Consider the following 9,903-nt stretch of genomic DNA (forward strand, 5'->3'; position numbering starts at 1 on the left):
GACAGGTTGCCCAGAGAGGTGGTGGATGCCCCATCCCTGGAAACATTCAAGGTCAGGCTGGACGGGGCTCTGAGCAACCTGATCTAGTTGAAGATATCCCTGCTCATTGCAGGGGGGGTTTGGACTAGATGATCTTTAAAAGTCCCTTCCAACCCAAACTATTCTATGATTCTATGATTCTATCTAGCTAACTTGCCCATCAGTCTTCTCAAAATGGTGCAAAAGATCTGAGTGGCACAGTCCTTCCCACATGTGTTGGCAGCATTTCCTTCCAATAGAGTATCTCTTCAAAAGAATCAGCAACATACCAGACATGCCCATTAGTTTTGCACATTTCAAGACCATTCTCTTGCAGCTTGCCCTCAAAGACCTCCACCCCCAGTAATAAAAGACTCTAGACTTCCAAAATTTCTAGCCATAAACAAATCAAATGCATACAATTACTTAAGACATTTTGAATGGGACTAATCCTGGAACAGAAGTCTCATTTTTCATCCCATATCTGCCAGGCTTATTCTGTGCCCAGTGGAAAATTAGTAGCTGGGACCATATTTCATTTTCCCATTTGTAAAACCTATAAGACCAGGTACTTTCTCCAAGACTCCAGCAGTCGTCCACTGAATTAATCTCTGCAGAGGTGTCAGGACAAGCATTCCATCTGAAGAAAATCCTCAGGAGCTATTTAGCATCCATCCATACAGAAGGATCCATTCAAGAGACCTTCACACTCTGAATTATATTGATAAATATATGTCAATCTTGTCTATCAGGATCTGGGCTCACAGATTTATAAAATTTCAAATCTTCGGAGTTAAACATTGATGTTAAACTTAAAAGAGAAATGTGATATAAAGACTGTCATGTTGGTAATTTCTGGGTTGAATCTTCCTGTTGGAAAACCCGCCTGCCTCCTGAATGCCTTTCTCCATTGTGCAATATGATGCAATGTATTTGCTGCCTGACCCCTGAGTGCAGTACTAAAGTACAATCTTTGCACCAACTTGTCAAGAAGCTGGACAGGTCTGTTTTATATTCCCTCAGTCTGTATTTAGTCCACTTTGTCCTCATAAGGAGGCCTGCCCATATAGATATATATATTTATAAAAACACCCATTCATTTCATAAGCAGAATGTTTCAAAATACAGTCATCTCTGTAAACACTCAGACCAAAACCCCTTTGGCATTGAAAGTGCTGATGCCAGAGCAATGAAAGAGACTCTTTTCTTTGTCTCAGCACAACCCTTTCTCATTTTTGCTATCATGCACTACCGAGCAGAGCTGTGTGATTGTATGCCACGACAATACACCACATATCATTACTATTATCAGGGTTAAGAAATATATTAGGAAAAAAATCTCATCACTGCAAGCTGATATTTCTCATACACAGTCTGATTCCAGAAGCAAATTCTTGATCTGTTTGTAAACATGCAGTGTAGTCTTTCTCTAAAAAGCAAAATCTAATAAAATACATCAGATTTCCAGTTACATTTCCATTTAACTTAATATTGAACCTAAAAGAAATGTTGAAATAATAAAAATTACTGAAATGTCCTTGCTCCATAAAATAAAATTTTCCAAGTAGTGTAATTGCTTTTGAAACCAATCAAGCTTTATAAAAATCAGAATATTAAACTTCCCCTGTCATCAATTCATAAATTTTTAAAGAACTTTTCAAACCATCACTGCATTCAGTATGCTGATGACAAATCTACTAGAGACAAGGGGATGCACCCTGCCCTCAGATCTTCTAACTTACCTGATTATAACACCAATGAATACAACCGATTCCCTTTCAATTTACGTCAGCATCATTGAGCTTATGACTTGGCCAAAGAATTAAACAATTGCGTCTCAACAGAAAATCAGTAACTAGAAATATCAAAAGAAACCTGATGAAAGTTGTTGCCTGACCAGTATTTGCTGGCAAATAAGTAATGCTGTTTTTTAAAAAACATGTCAGTTAAGTAATTTCCTGGCTGATGCAAACACCTTCTCCCACATTGGTGGTGTTACCTGCCAGCAGAGAGAGTCCAAGTCTGGAATGAAGATAACCAAGGCGACCTACAATTATACCCTTCATGGCCTAGGTGATAGACAGCATCATCAGTACTAACATATGGTCAGTCCCTGGGGGGCGGGAGGAGAAATGGTCACCTCCAACCCTCTCTGAGAGATGAGGGATGGGTCTTGCTCTTCTTACTCTCATAGTGTGGGTATGAGGCCAGAAAGATTGTCAGTCCTGCACAACATTCAGCTCTTGCTGCTTGTCCTTGGGTGACTCTCCTCTTTAACAGCTTTACACAGAGGTCAGCTATGAACTCTTTTCTAAGGGCAAAATGCCTGCTGAAGCCAAAGACCATTTCACTATGTACAGACAAGTGAACACCAAGTAAGAAATTCATGATTTGGGTGATGCTTTGGTTGATTTGATTGACTGTTGTCTATTTTCCCAGGGAAGAGGAGGACAAAGGTGTCACTCACGTCCCCATCGTCCGTGAGGTCGGACAAATCTCTTTGCCTATTCATGTGTATGTCAGAGAATCTCGGGGAATGGCATTCTCTCCTTAAATCAAAGCAAACTCTTAACTCTTAAATAAACTGCTGCCCTCTCAGTGCACAGTGTGTGTGTCAGCCAAGTTTACCCCAGCTGCTGCCAGCTATTTGTCTGTTGTCATTTGGATCCAAATTTGGGCCCCTAGAGAAGTGAGTGTGTGGCACTCTGTTCTTCAGGAAAATTACCTTAGTAGGGTGTATCGACAGCTGAGGTGAGGAGGTGTCATAAGTGCAGGAAGCCAAGCATACAGTAGATTCAAAGTGTCTGTTCAAATTTGAGCTGAGCCACATTTTTGTATGGGGACGTCCCTCAAATAAAATCATACATCAAAAAATTATGCATTTTTTTATACCTAGTGCAACCCAAAAGCAGTTCATTATGAGAAAAAGGTAGCAAATCAGGAATGCAACCAAAGAAGAAATGTTTTTCTGTGTACTGTGTTAAGGAAATAAATCTTAGTTCCAAGTCTTCAACAATAGCATCTGTAGTTACGGACAACTCCCGTTTGGTTCATGACAAGTTTCAAGTCCTACCTCAGGTATTTCCTCCCTCTGTGCAGAAAGCAGGATGTGCCTGGGCACCTGCCCAGCTCCTTTGCCCGGATTTGTCCCACATAACTGTAGGCACTGAGCAATGTTCCACAGTCTCATCACCTTACACCCCCCTGAATCATGAGAGAGAGAGGTAGTACCTCCTTGGGCACGGCAGAGCTTGGGTGGACTGCACTGACCTCTCAGGATGTTTATTTTTGTTCATCAGCTTAATTGTTGAATTGTTGAACTTGGCTTTATGCAAGCGCAAAGGGATTTGCTGTGTGCCTTTACTGACTTGCAAAGCCAGTTCTGCTGGTAGGCCCCCAGCAAGATGCTGGAAAGCAGCACAAACACACTCCAGAAGACTGTACTTCTAAAGAGAGGCGTTGAAGTCAGTCATGTCACAGCAGAGCTTGTTGCCAAGAGGCAAGAAATTAAAGCAAGGATGGAAGCTGCGTCCCAGCGGAGGGCAGAGCTGGCCGCCAAGCGCAGCAAGATGTAAGCATCCTTCTCACTCTGTGCTAGGAGGGAGAGCCTTGGCAGCAGGGTTTAGTCCTGCCTCATCCCTCAATGACCCTCTTCTGGTTGTTCATGGGGAGTGTTTGCACATTCACACATGTTGCAAGCAGTAGGAAATTTAAGCAGCAGGCATAGTCCATTGGGGAAAGGGAAGAGCTGCAAACAATAGTCTTTCTCCAAGGGAGAGTAGTGTGCTCGCTGTCTCTCTCCCTTTCTCACAAGTGCACGTCCCGCATGCAGTGGCAGGAGTGACTTTCGTATTTTACCATCATCCGTGATTCAGTGCTGCAGCCTGCATAGACTGAAGCCTAGGTCTTTGCCTGTGCTGTAAAATCCTTTGGGTTAGGTTCAGCAATGACACTGGGGCCAATTATTACATGAGCGTCTTCCCCCATACTCCATTCCCAGTGTTGGAATTGATCTGGTTTGGGACTTGATCTGCTGGAAGCTAAGAAGTCTATCCAGGACACTAGATAATCCGGCAGTTAACCAAGGCCCTGAATGGGGTGCCTCATCCACCTGTTGAATGCACCATTTCATTTCTTTTGTGCCAGAACAGGAATCAAGCTCTTAAGTTTGATAAGTTTTTTTAAGGCTAATGGTGTGAAGAGGAAATGAGCAATCCAATGTACCAAACAGAAATAGAGTTGAATGAAATGACAGAGGGATAGAAAAATAAACTGGTAGCAGAGCTTGAAAAATTGAGACTCAGGTAAGGGCTAAGCTCCCCCTGCCACAATATCAGACTGTGTAACACAGGGCTGCCTCTGTCTGCACACGGTCTCATCCAACTTCATGCATCTCCGTTGTTCCAATTATTCACTTAATAAAACAATTTAGCATGATAGTACAGTATTGGTAATAGGAGCAATGTACTAAAAGGGACCCATTGCATCTTTAAGTCTTGTCCCCTGCTGTTGTTAGTAAATATTATGTATAATCCTCATTCAGAATATAACAAGACCCATCAAAAAAGAGCAAGGAAATCTGGGCTAGACACAGTAAGGGGCTGCAAGAACTGCTGAGCTGGGCAATGCAAATCCTGATCTATAGCCAAAGGGGACTTGAGATTTGGGAGCTCAGGTTCCTTCTGCAGTCAGAGGGGATTAGCCCCTGTTATCTAGCCTGGCTGTCAATAAAGAAGCTGTGTAAAAATGTGGATAGTGGAGCACTGCCTCCCCCTCCTCTAGTCATGTTTAAAATACAGTGACTCTTGAATATTGCTAGGGGCTTGGACCTGACAGCCTGCTGCAACCCCACAGTGAGGATCCCTCCAGATTTAACCCCCAGGACATCAGCTGGTGATCAGCCACTTCTGATGGGGCTCAGGTGTGAGCAAAAACATGAAGCTGCTCAGCCTGAGCAGTGGTGGTTGCATGGGGACACAGAGCTTGCAGCTCCCAGGAGACTCAATGCCTATGGGAGAGTGCTGAGCAATTTAGGCACCTCCAGCATTAGAGGGCTTTCAAGAGGCTGTAGCTTGCAATGACAGTATGCAAAGGGATGGTGTCCAGCATGGCTCTAGCCCCAGCTCCCGTTACACCCAGTGATATATTGTTCAAGACCTCTCTCCTCTGATTACAAACTTTCTTTAATTGTCTCATGGCCCTTTATTTCTTTTGCTGCCAACTCTTGTCCTTAAGCTTAACTGGCTCTTGGTTCTCGCTGGTGTTATGCTCTTGCTTTATTTATAGAAAGCACTGATTTCCACTGTGGGATACTTTCTCACTAGCATTAATCCAGCCAAGTTCCCCTTGTCCCAGACAGGCTCTTGGTTCCCCTGCTCTGCTCAGCTCTCTCTGCCTGCACCTGTCTGGTCCGAGTCTGCCTTTCATGAACACTGCACACAGTATTTGGGAGTAGATCTCATTAACGTCTAGTACCACAGGATGTTAATACTTGCTATTATTACGTATTATGATTATTAGCATTCCTATTATTTCAGGAGGCCATTGGGAGGCTGAACTGTCAGAACTGCCAGATTTCCCCCTCAAAGGATAGTTGTTTTTATATACTCCTCCGACGTCATGGAAATCCTCTTCGTGTGGCATAGCACAATTAAAAGCTCCTTTGACACCAAAGGATCCCTTTAACAACATATTTCATTCTCACTGTTTGAACTGACTCTTCTAAAATAGTCTTGTGTATTTCTTAATTTTCTTTGCGGGCAGCAAAAGCTAGAGAGGAAAGTTGCTAAATACCAAGTATATGAATATTTCCTACTGAAAACCGGTGACAAATTGCCTGACAGTAAGTGTTACTCTAAGGCACCTGCTGGCTCTTTTACTGTAATAACAGCAACTGTTGCCTCTCTTTGCTCATGAACTGTGGTCCAGTAAGTGCAGTCACCAGCAATCAGCTGTGCAGAGAGGTGTGCTGGTGGTGTAGCTGGCAGCTGATGGCAGGAATACCAGGGAGAGAGTCAGATGCACTTTCCTGGGGGTGAGCCTGTGTGTCCGGTCAGCACTGTCAAGCTGTAGGTAGAGGACAAGGGAGCCATATCCCTTCTATAATAGCTGTAGCCCAGTTTGACTGTGGAATACGCATAGCCTTATGGCTGGGAACTAGGAGCACACACTTCTCCAGCTGATACCAGCACAAGGGACAGAAATCTTCTTCAACTGACCAATACAACTGTGCTTAGGAAGAAAGTAAGTCAGGACGGCATAGTGCAGCTTAGCAGCATCACAGCAATTAATTGATAATGTTGTCTGCTCAGGAATTGGGTTAGGCCAAGATGACATGAAGTTGCTGAAAGGATTCACAAAGTATGTGTTTCATTTCTGCCTTGCTGAGTTTGTCTACTGTTGAAGGAGGGTCTAAAGCATGCCTCTTGCACAGGGAGCTCTTAGACCTGCAGACTCCAACCATGTACCGCAGTCAGCAGGGCTGCTGTGCTTGAGGAAGAGGGCAATGATGCTTGGGTGGCTCCACCACACTATCACTGCAAGCACAGACTGGACTGAAAGTGGCTATAAGCGCGCTGAGCCTCCTGACCCCCTTGCTTCCCATTTCCATCGTTGGCTGTTAGCTCTATTGTGCTCCTGGCTCCCCACAACCATACAACACTCAGGTAGAGCCAACCTGAAGAAACCTGCCTGGACAAATTGCAGCCTGTTGGCCTTGCTTAGCACTTTTCTCAGACCACACAGGCACATCCCCAGCCCCCAGGACTTAAGTTTTGACGATGGTTGGATTCTCTCCCTCCAGGCGACTGTGGACCTTGCCCTAAAATGACTCTAGAGCACATGCTTGCATGGGAGCAGTGTGGATGGGAGACAGCTCTGAACTTCTGCTTCCAGCCTTCTGTGAGTGACACAGTCTGTTTTTCTCCACTTATTTATTAGCGGATTAGAGTTGCAGTAGAAGAGGCTCCAGACTGTTTTATAGCTCAACATTTTTCCGCAAATTGGTTGTGACCCCTGTAGTCCCATGCAAGGCAACCAAGAGGGTTGTGATATGTTGAAACATTTATTACACTATAAAATGAATACAGTCCTGCTCCCTGACCCCCCCACATGTCTAAGGTCAACTATACTCTGTCAGCTTCTCCAAACAAGCAAGTCAGTCCAACAAGCTTTGATACTTTTTTCTCCTGCTTTTATAACAAATATACTGGGGTCAAGGGAATATTTGTGTTAGAATGAGGGGGCCACCACCCAGTGGAGGCTGTTAAACATAGATCCAGCTTGCAGAAGGCTCATTTGGTGTAGATAAACCCATTTGTGTTTTAATGATGTATTTAAACACTTGGGTGATTTTCTTTTAAGTAAATTCACTGATGTGTTGTTTACATACAGGTAAAGGACCTGTCTATCATTACCAGTCTCTAATCCTGCAGAGTTACACATACCTTGCAGTGCATTAAATGTACTTTCTTAAATGCATCTTAAATCCTACCTTTCAAACATTCCAGGTCTTTGGGTTTTCAGCCCAGTCTCAGTCTGAAATGATAATTCTGCACCAAAAGGTTTATCAGCATGAGCTATTCAGCACCTAGTCAGGTGTTAAGCCTATAAATAGTTTATCTCTTGCCAACATTTAGACCTTGAGCCATGAAAAGTCACTGGCTTGCTTTCACTATGAGGTCAAGTCTGCTTGAAGGAATAGCCTGTTTAAAGGACACAGAAGTCCCCATGCAGACTTTTAAAAAAACACAAACCACCAAAGCAAAAAATGCCCACAAAAACCAAACCAAAACCCAAAGCAAACAGGTTCTCTTAAAACCCCATTTCACTCATTGGTGTGAAGTCTCACACTGGATTAATTTCCGCGTTGGGTCGCTACAGACTCTGGCTGTATTAATTCTCTATTCATGGAGCAACACCTTACTTGGTGAAGAGTTTCCCTCCTTTCCATCCTTATCACCATGTTTTCCAGAAATTAGATTCCCTGGGATTACAAGCTTAGAGCCCTCAGTAGTAGAGGTATGAAGTCCAATACATTTCCCTTACAAAACCTGGAAATGAAATCACTTCAGCCACCTTGTTTTCTTACCTTTCCACATTCTCTGAGTAAAACAGGGCTATTTCCTTTTGTTGGACATCCACCAGGAGAGGTACTTTACATAATTTTCTCACACCTCAGACTAGCTGATGCTTTGGACTCAGCAGATCAAGCGGCGGTCTCCACTGTTCAGGCAGGGGTGGGGAAGGAGGCACGGAGCGTTTTCTTCCTAAGGAGTCTGTTTCAAGCCTCTTCAAAGTTGCAGGGAAAGAACCTGAAAATGTGAAACTCCCACATTTAAAACTGGCAAGCACAAAGAACTCCCAATTTTATTTTTGGAATTCATGATTGTTGAGATGACCTCCAGATGCAGTAGAGGGGAGCAAGCTGAGTGCTGAGATATGAGTGCTCCTAACTAGTCATCTTGAATTGATTCCCACTGCTAGACACACTCCCCAGCAGTAAGATTAGGCTGTTATGCAGAGGTCCTGGTCCTTCATGGATTTTGTAAGGTGTAGGCACTTCCTCAGAGGTCCGTGAGCAGTCAGAATAACATATCCTGAAGGAAGAAATCTGACATCAGTAGGATTTGGCCCCTACCATGCAAAGAAAGGACAATAAGGTATATATGATAGATGGTAGGTGGCACCTATATCCACTTTGTGGTCCATTTCCCTTGTGCCCTTCTACTGATTATTTGGAACATGGTGGGGACCCCCTGGTGAGAGCTATCATCAGGAAGCACGAGACTCTTTCAGCTACAAACCAGAACTTGATAAAGAATTTAGTCATCCTGTCAGATGACTACAAAAAAAGCCAGCATGACCTTGAAGCCTTGCTATGGGAACATGATACCACAAAAATAGTAATGTTATTAAGCATATTATTTATGGTTTATAGGGCGGTATTTAGGTCAACAGAGTCACACCACCTAAAAATCAAAGTCTTTGTGGTGCTGAATGCCACCTTCTTGCAAGAAATCCTTAGGGCCCAGACTCACATATAACAGCTGAAGAGGGGAATGTTTCTCCAGCTATTGCTGATCGTAAATATAAAATATATCCCCCTCATTTGACCAGGCTAGAAAAAAATCCCTGTTGTCAAATGAGTGGTGTCTGTGGCCACTGCACAGCCTGGATTCCTCCCCTGTTGGAAGTCTCTCATGGATATCAAGTGGGTTCCTGGAGGAGGGCCAAGTGCAATCCAGGCCACAGCAATACACAGATGTGGTGACTGAAGCCTCATTTTGAGCCATGTTTACAAAATGTTGCTGCTAAAGCTGATTTCTATGGTTAAAAGATTACTCCTGACATTTTTGGTTAAATCAATCATCCTTATTCATTATTTTAATTGGGATAAATTGAGAAATCATGCCCTTACTGGGAAGAGAAAGCAGTCCCGCAAAAGCCTGTCTCCTCAGATGATCACCCTAGATCCAGTACTCCAGGCCAGGTCCCAAGGAGGCTCAAGTGGCACCCACTGGGCTTGGGCTGCACCCAGGCGGCACTCCTCCCAGCGCCGACCTTTCTGCTTGGCAATGGCCGAGTGCTGACGCAGGAGCTGCTCGAGGTTTACCTCGGCGGGGGGGGGGGGGGGAAAAAGGGGGGTAAAAGAAAAGGGGGGGGGGGGGAGAGGAAGGGGGGGGGAGGGGAGGGGAAGGGAAGGGATGGTCAGCCTAGCCTTGTCCTGGACACTTGTCCTGGCCCCGTCCCAGAAGCAGGCTTGGTAAATTTGCAAAGACACACTTATAGACTTGGAAAGCCATTTGGTAACTGGAAGCCGTCACAGCTGGCCACCTCTCTGCAAGTGAGAGGCACAACAAGATTTCTGCTTTCTTCATTCTTCAT

The 9,903-nt window shown here is 44.3% G+C and overlaps 1 long non-coding RNA gene across 1 annotated transcript in view; it reads right to left on the reverse strand.

The window, feature by feature from the left end:
* Positions 1-8,488, reverse strand: part of LOC109279502 — a 12,464-nt gene extending 3,976 nt beyond the window's left edge. Inside the window, exon 1 of the long non-coding RNA XR_002086207.1 lies at positions 8,108-8,488. This is a non-coding gene — a long non-coding RNA (uncharacterized LOC109279502). The remainder of the gene's footprint in view (positions 1-8,107) is intronic.
* Between the last annotated feature and the right edge of the window lie 1,415 nt (positions 8,489-9,903).

The sequence above is a fragment of the Aptenodytes forsteri genome, unplaced genomic scaffold (genome assembly GCF_000699145.1).
Source record: "Aptenodytes forsteri isolate BGI_AS27 unplaced genomic scaffold, ASM69914v1 Scaffold193, whole genome shotgun sequence".
Classification (NCBI taxonomy): Eukaryota; Metazoa; Chordata; class Aves; order Sphenisciformes; family Spheniscidae; genus Aptenodytes; species Aptenodytes forsteri.